At 42.4% G+C, this 6,000-nt stretch overlaps 1 protein-coding gene across 1 annotated transcript in view; it reads right to left on the reverse strand.

Annotated features, from left to right (window-relative positions):
• The window catches only part of AEBP1 (AE binding protein 1), a 97,882-nt gene extending 92,760 nt beyond the window's left edge, over window positions 1–5,122 (reverse strand). Inside the window, exon 1 of the mRNA XM_082255086.1 lies at window positions 4,797–5,122. The gene's annotated coding sequence lies outside the window, so the exon portion shown is untranslated. The remainder of the gene's footprint in view (window positions 1–4,796) is intronic.
• Window positions 5,123–6,000: the final 878 nt, after the last annotated feature.

Here is a 6,000-nt window from a genome sequence, read left to right on the forward strand (position 1 = left end):
CATGTACTCCTAAAGGAGCATTAAAACAAACCCTCCCTGACCTCTGCTGGTGGAAGTCATTGTGAAGCATATCTTAGGCTAAATTCACACAGTTGCACGGGCCACCATCAAGAGTCAGTAGATTCTTGCCAGAAGATATAAACAAAGTCTGCGCAAAACAGAAAAATTGTAAAAATCAATGGCTGAAGCTGCCACTGTTTGCATGCTCATCTGAGTTGTATGTGAACAGAGCCTGTCAAGTTGACAGGAATCAGTGAGTTCTTATAGTTGGGATCACAGGTGTATGTGAATGGCTGTGGCCGGGAAGCCTGTACAAAGCAATGACAGGCTGACAAGAGCTGCAGCTGTTGATATGAACTTGCAGTTACTCGCGGTTAGGGATGAACGAGTGACCCTGGATGCAGAAAGATTGCATCCAGGCGAGGGTCAGACATCTGTCCCTAGCCATTGGATGGGCTGATAAATGTGAATAGCTGTGGTGCCTGTCAGCCTGTCATTGCTTTGTACAGGTTGAGTGACTGCAGCTGTTCATACACCACAAGAACCCACTAATTCTTACCATAAGAATCTGCTGTATGCTGCTAATCACCTGTGTGAACGTAGCTTAACCTCCTCCAACCTGCTGTATAGTCAAAGGGCGGCGGGCGGGATCTTCTCTTGTTCTGGTCCAACGTCATATGACATTGCCCATTCTCACCACGATTGCGTGCCCACACCATGTTCCTAGGACATGGCATGACCATGATCTCGGTAAAGAGCAGATGACGCAGCTAGTTACCCATGTGATCACATGTAAACGTGGAAGTGCCCTTTATTGGTTCTCCTCGCCTCACACTGACAGAGTGTAAGACGAGGAGAGCCGATCAGTGGCATCTCCTCTCAGGGGAGACCTGTACAGATAATCAGTGACACCAATCAGTGCCCATCAGTGACATAAACCAGAGCCCATCAGTGATGCCAGTCAGTGCTGCCTTTCAATGCCCATCAATGCCTGCTCATTAGTGCCACCCATCAGTGCCCATCAGTGCTGCCCATCAGTGCCACCTATCATTGCCCATAAGGTGCCATCTATCAGTGCCGCCTATCAGTGCCTATCAGTGCAGTATATTAGTGCTCCCTCATCAGTGCTGCCTCATCAGTGCCCATAAATGCTGCCTCGTCAGTGCCCGTCAGTGCAGCCTATCAGTGTCACCTCATCAGCGCACATTAGTGAAGGATAAAAGTTACTTATTTACAGAATTTACTGACAGAAACTAAGAAAAAATGTTTTTTCCTGAAGGGCCATAGTATGAAGACCCCTGAACTAGAGGGATCTGATGGGGTCCTAAGAGATTAAGGCCCATTTCACACAGCCTGTCCGTCAGATGGACTCCGTTTATCTCAGCGGGGGATCGATCCGCCGATCCCCGCTAAAGAGGAGGATGACAGCTGTTCTCCGCACTGGTGCGGAGACACAGCTGTCAGTTCCCCATACATCTCTATGGGGGAATTCGGATGGGAAAGGACCTTCGGTCCGATCTCATCTGATCCCATCTGATCCGATCCGCTGGACAGATGGAAAATAAGGTTTCCATCTGTCCAGATTTGATGGATCGGATCGGATGTCAGTGGACATGTCTCCGCCGACATCCGATGCCCCATAGGGATGCATGGGGGGACCGTTCAGATCCGCCAAAAAAAAACGGACAGACGGATCTGAACGGTCCGCCTGTGTGAAAGAGCCCTAAAACTACAGGTATTTCCCAGTGGGCTTCAAAGACAAGACCTGGTAACTGGATCAGCTTTCAGTGGCACGGGCACTGGGAAAGGTGAGGTTTTTTTTTTTAAAGGTTACTTTTTTTTAGAGAGGGACACATAAACTCACACTGAATAAAAAGTCGTGATTTTTGCAAAGTTGCAGTGTTTGCAGAACAGATTGAGCAGCTCACTGATTGGTTCCACCTGTTGCCTGGAACTGCTTGTTACCAACATCTTGTTTGTATGAATGTTGCAATGTAAATGTTATCAAATGTATAAAAATAAAGAAACTACAAACAGTAATCAAACAGGTGTTAGTTTGCTTAGAAAAGTGCAATCCCTTGTGTCTCATTGGCATACACAATCCCTGTAATAGCAAAAACAAGATCACAAAGTGTTCCCTGCTGTCAGAGGAATGTGCGCTCAATCAATGGATACTTCTGACTTGTACAGAAAGTGATCTGTAATTACACTTCCTATGCCATGGGTGTAATTTCTGGATTAAAGGGAAGTTTTGTGCTGTAAAAGTCTTTTACAGGGTATATAATTATAAAGACATGATGCAAGGTAATTCCATAAAGCAGTTTATGGAGTAATGACAATAAACAAACTACAGTAATCTGTAGACACCAATGCAGATCAGATTTCAGTCTATTATATTCTGACTGATAAAATCTGAGCTGTTTATCATATTAAAGAATAAATATAATGTATTCAGGGGTGTGTGCATGATTTTGGTTATAGCAGTATTGTTCATCAAAAGATCTTTTTTTTTTCCATGCTTGCTGAATTATTGTGTTAAGTATGAAGAGTTCCAAACTGGCCACCAGAGGGAGCTCTCAATGGAATCACTCTGACTGCTTAGAGGGGGTGCATTGTTTTTATAGTTAGTCACATGGGGAGAGCATGGTTTTTATAACCAGTCATCTGACTCGTAGACTTGCATTGTGGGAAGGACCGCCGAAGCACAACAAATGTGCAACACTGCAAAGCAGGAAGCAGAGGCTGCATATGTAATAAGCTATACAAAAAAATATGTAATGATCATCCCATGTATTAATTATATTGTATGTTATATAGAAACAAGTTAAAAAAAAATATACACATATTGATCATTTTACTTATATAAAGCTTTTTTACATAGTTATCTAAGACCCCATTCACACTTGTGCTTTTGAGACTTTTTTTGTGCTTTTTTGCTCATTTTTAGAAGTTAAGTGCCGTACAGAAGCTTTTATGCGGCAGAATCTTGCCTTTTTGCCCCCATAGACTTGTATTATGAGTGAGAGCACCTAAAAATTGCATGTAACAGACTTTTTTTGCACGTTTCTCATGGGGCCAAAAAGGACCCATCCTACGTCAAAGGTAATTAATGCACCTTTTGGAACGTCAGGCATTGAGCTACAGGCACCCGAATGCTCAAATGTAAACTGGGACAATTTAAAAGCAGAAGATTTGAATTTGCGCTTTTGAAGCTTTAAACCTCAAGGTTTAAGGGCTAAAGAAAATTAAAAAAATATACATTCCCTGTTGTAAATAAATAAAACCTACATAGGATGAAATGTTGGATAGTGACACAAGTTACTAATACTGCTCTATCAGAGTTTTTATCTATTAAAGTGGATCTTCAATCAAGCCTCCGGCCATTGCCTCCCTCCCCCGTTTTTTTTATTTTTTATTTACCCCTATTTACCAGGAGGTGGGTTCTGCACATTTTAGGTACTCATGCACCCAGCGGAGGCCGCGTTGTCCCACTGTGATCCTCCGATCCCCTGCCACTGAGGTCATTGAGAGGACCTTGGGTTCTTCCAGATTCAGTGAGCGGGCCTCCTGATGATGCCTACCCCCTCCTCATTTGTGAATGAATTAAACACTATGACATCACATATCCTAGGAGGCAAAGCGGGTACTAGGCGAGTGATGTGCATGGGGGGCGGGGCAGAACACTTTTCTTTTAAAAAAAAAGGTCAAAAGAAAAAATAAAACTGTGATATTAAGAGGGTGAAGATCTGATTTAGCACAAACCGGTATATGTATAGTGTGCTCACACATAGCGATTAATAAAAGATCAACATTTACTATTTATTTATTCTATTTTAAAAATGGGGAAAGGTCAATTCTAAGGGATGGTTATGGGTTAAATCTATCTCTCACATCATTAGTATTATCTTTGCTCTTTAAGCTGATTGATGGGTGTGCAGCAGTAGGGTCATGGGTTTAATTCCACCAAACACACTGTATACACTGAATTTAAAGGTTTTCTCCCTGTTTGTGTTTCTGCTATGTGTGCCAGTCTTCCCAAAATCCCAAAAACATATTTGTAGGTTAACTGGCTTCCCAAAATTGGCCATACTGGGGGGGGGGTTACTAAAACTTATGCACACAGAGCCTGTGCAACTGTGCATAGTAACCACTTCAGCTTCTAACTTGAGCTCATTCAGTTAGACCCCATTCACACTTGTGAGACTTGTCATACAACTTTGGACATCAAAGTTGCATGACAAGTCGTACCCCATGTTTTCAAATAATAAATATTCATATATGTGCGGCTTACAGTCGTAGTTACTCCATATTAGTTCATGCACTACTTTGGTCCAACTTGCATGCAACTTGGAGGCAATAGACTTTAATGTTAACCCTCAAAAGTTGCATGAACTTTGCACCTGAATGTCTTACATGCAAAAGTGGGTCCCACTTTGCAGAGGGACAACAAGTCACATTCAAGTCGCACCCATCCAAAGTTGCACTCCAATGTCGTGTGACTTTGGAGTCGTACAAGTGTGACTAGAGCCTTAAGCTTTGACAATAAAACCTAGAAGCTGATTGGTTACCATGCACAGATGCACCAGATTCTGTGTGCACCAGTTTTAGTAAATCTCCTCCTTTTATTTGTGACTTTAGTGAACAAGTTAAATCGCAAGCTTCTGCGTGGGCAGGGGATACAGGGAAGGATTCAATAAAAAAAGTGCTGTATAAAAGAGTAAAGTAACCTAGCCCCCCAAACTCCTTACACAGCTACAAATGGTGCTTTAGCAATGGGGACAGGATGCTCCACTAACCTCTTGTGTGGTCCCTTGTCGCTCAGCAGATGGGTGAAGAAGAGGGATGCCCACTGGGTAGGAGATGTGCGGGTACCACTCAGTCAAAGTCAGTTTGGAAAGCCCTCTCCTGGGACTGCAGCAGGTAGAAGTCAGGTCACACGCCTTTGAAGAAGTCACAAAAACTCTGAAGTTCAAGGGTAACTAGGCACAGTGAAGTCTGCTGGTGGGGTTATGAAATAAGGGGCTGGAGAATGTCCCTTTTATCCCAAATTCTTTGTGTCGTTATCCTTCTCCTTCTGACCCTGTGTGAGTCTGTACCTGACATCTGCAGAAAGGAAATTGAATCCAGCCCCTCTCCACCCTGCTCCCCCCCCCCTACATCTTTAACCCCCCCAGCACCAGGACATGTTACTGGGAAAGAGGGAGGAGAAGAGATGGAGACGTCTGAGAGTTCTAATGTACTTTATGAGTCAGTGAACTGTTGCAGTTTGCCTTTCCTTGTATCACAATGCAAAACAACTAACAAAGGTTTTCAATAGACTTCGAACATATATTGGTTTGAAATCTTCATTTATTCAGTACTTAATTGTGGCCATATACACTTTGATAAATGGTCAATTTATTTTCCAGTTTATAGCAATAATCGATATGCCACATACAGGGAAGTGGATTTCCATTGATAGTTAAGATATGATCATAACTTGCAATCGTAAGTATTTAATTGCACCATGTAATCTCATAACCTGATTGATGGAAATATGATCATATTTATGAACAAAATATATCAGCGCTGCTGACCGATGCAAAATGATTGATCATTTCCCATCCTGGCTGATCGACTCAGTTTGATTGAACCAGATCTAAATCAAGTAAAAAAAATCCATTGGAAGGGAAGTTCTGGCTGTTCCATTTTTTTGCAGATTCAATTATTTTGATTGAATCGCACATGGATTGGATAAAGAAAGTGAAGTTTGGGTGGCCACTATAAGAGATGACAATGGTAATTGTTTAACAACACAATATACACATGTTCTATGCCAACCAAACACAAGCATTTACCATCATAGCTGTCCCTGATTTCGAGGGACTGTCCCTAATTCGGAACAATGTCCCTCTGTCCCTCTTTCCTCCTCATTTGTCCCTCATTTTTGGTCTGATCTATATAGTTGTGTATAAAATGCACTTTTTACCTTTCAAAAAGTGTTTCCCAGTGCTACACCTT

The sequence above is a fragment of the Pelophylax lessonae genome, assembly GCF_965119305.1.
Source record: "Pelophylax lessonae genome assembly, chromosome: 4".
Lineage (NCBI taxonomy): Eukaryota > Metazoa > Chordata > Amphibia > Anura > Ranidae > Pelophylax > Pelophylax lessonae.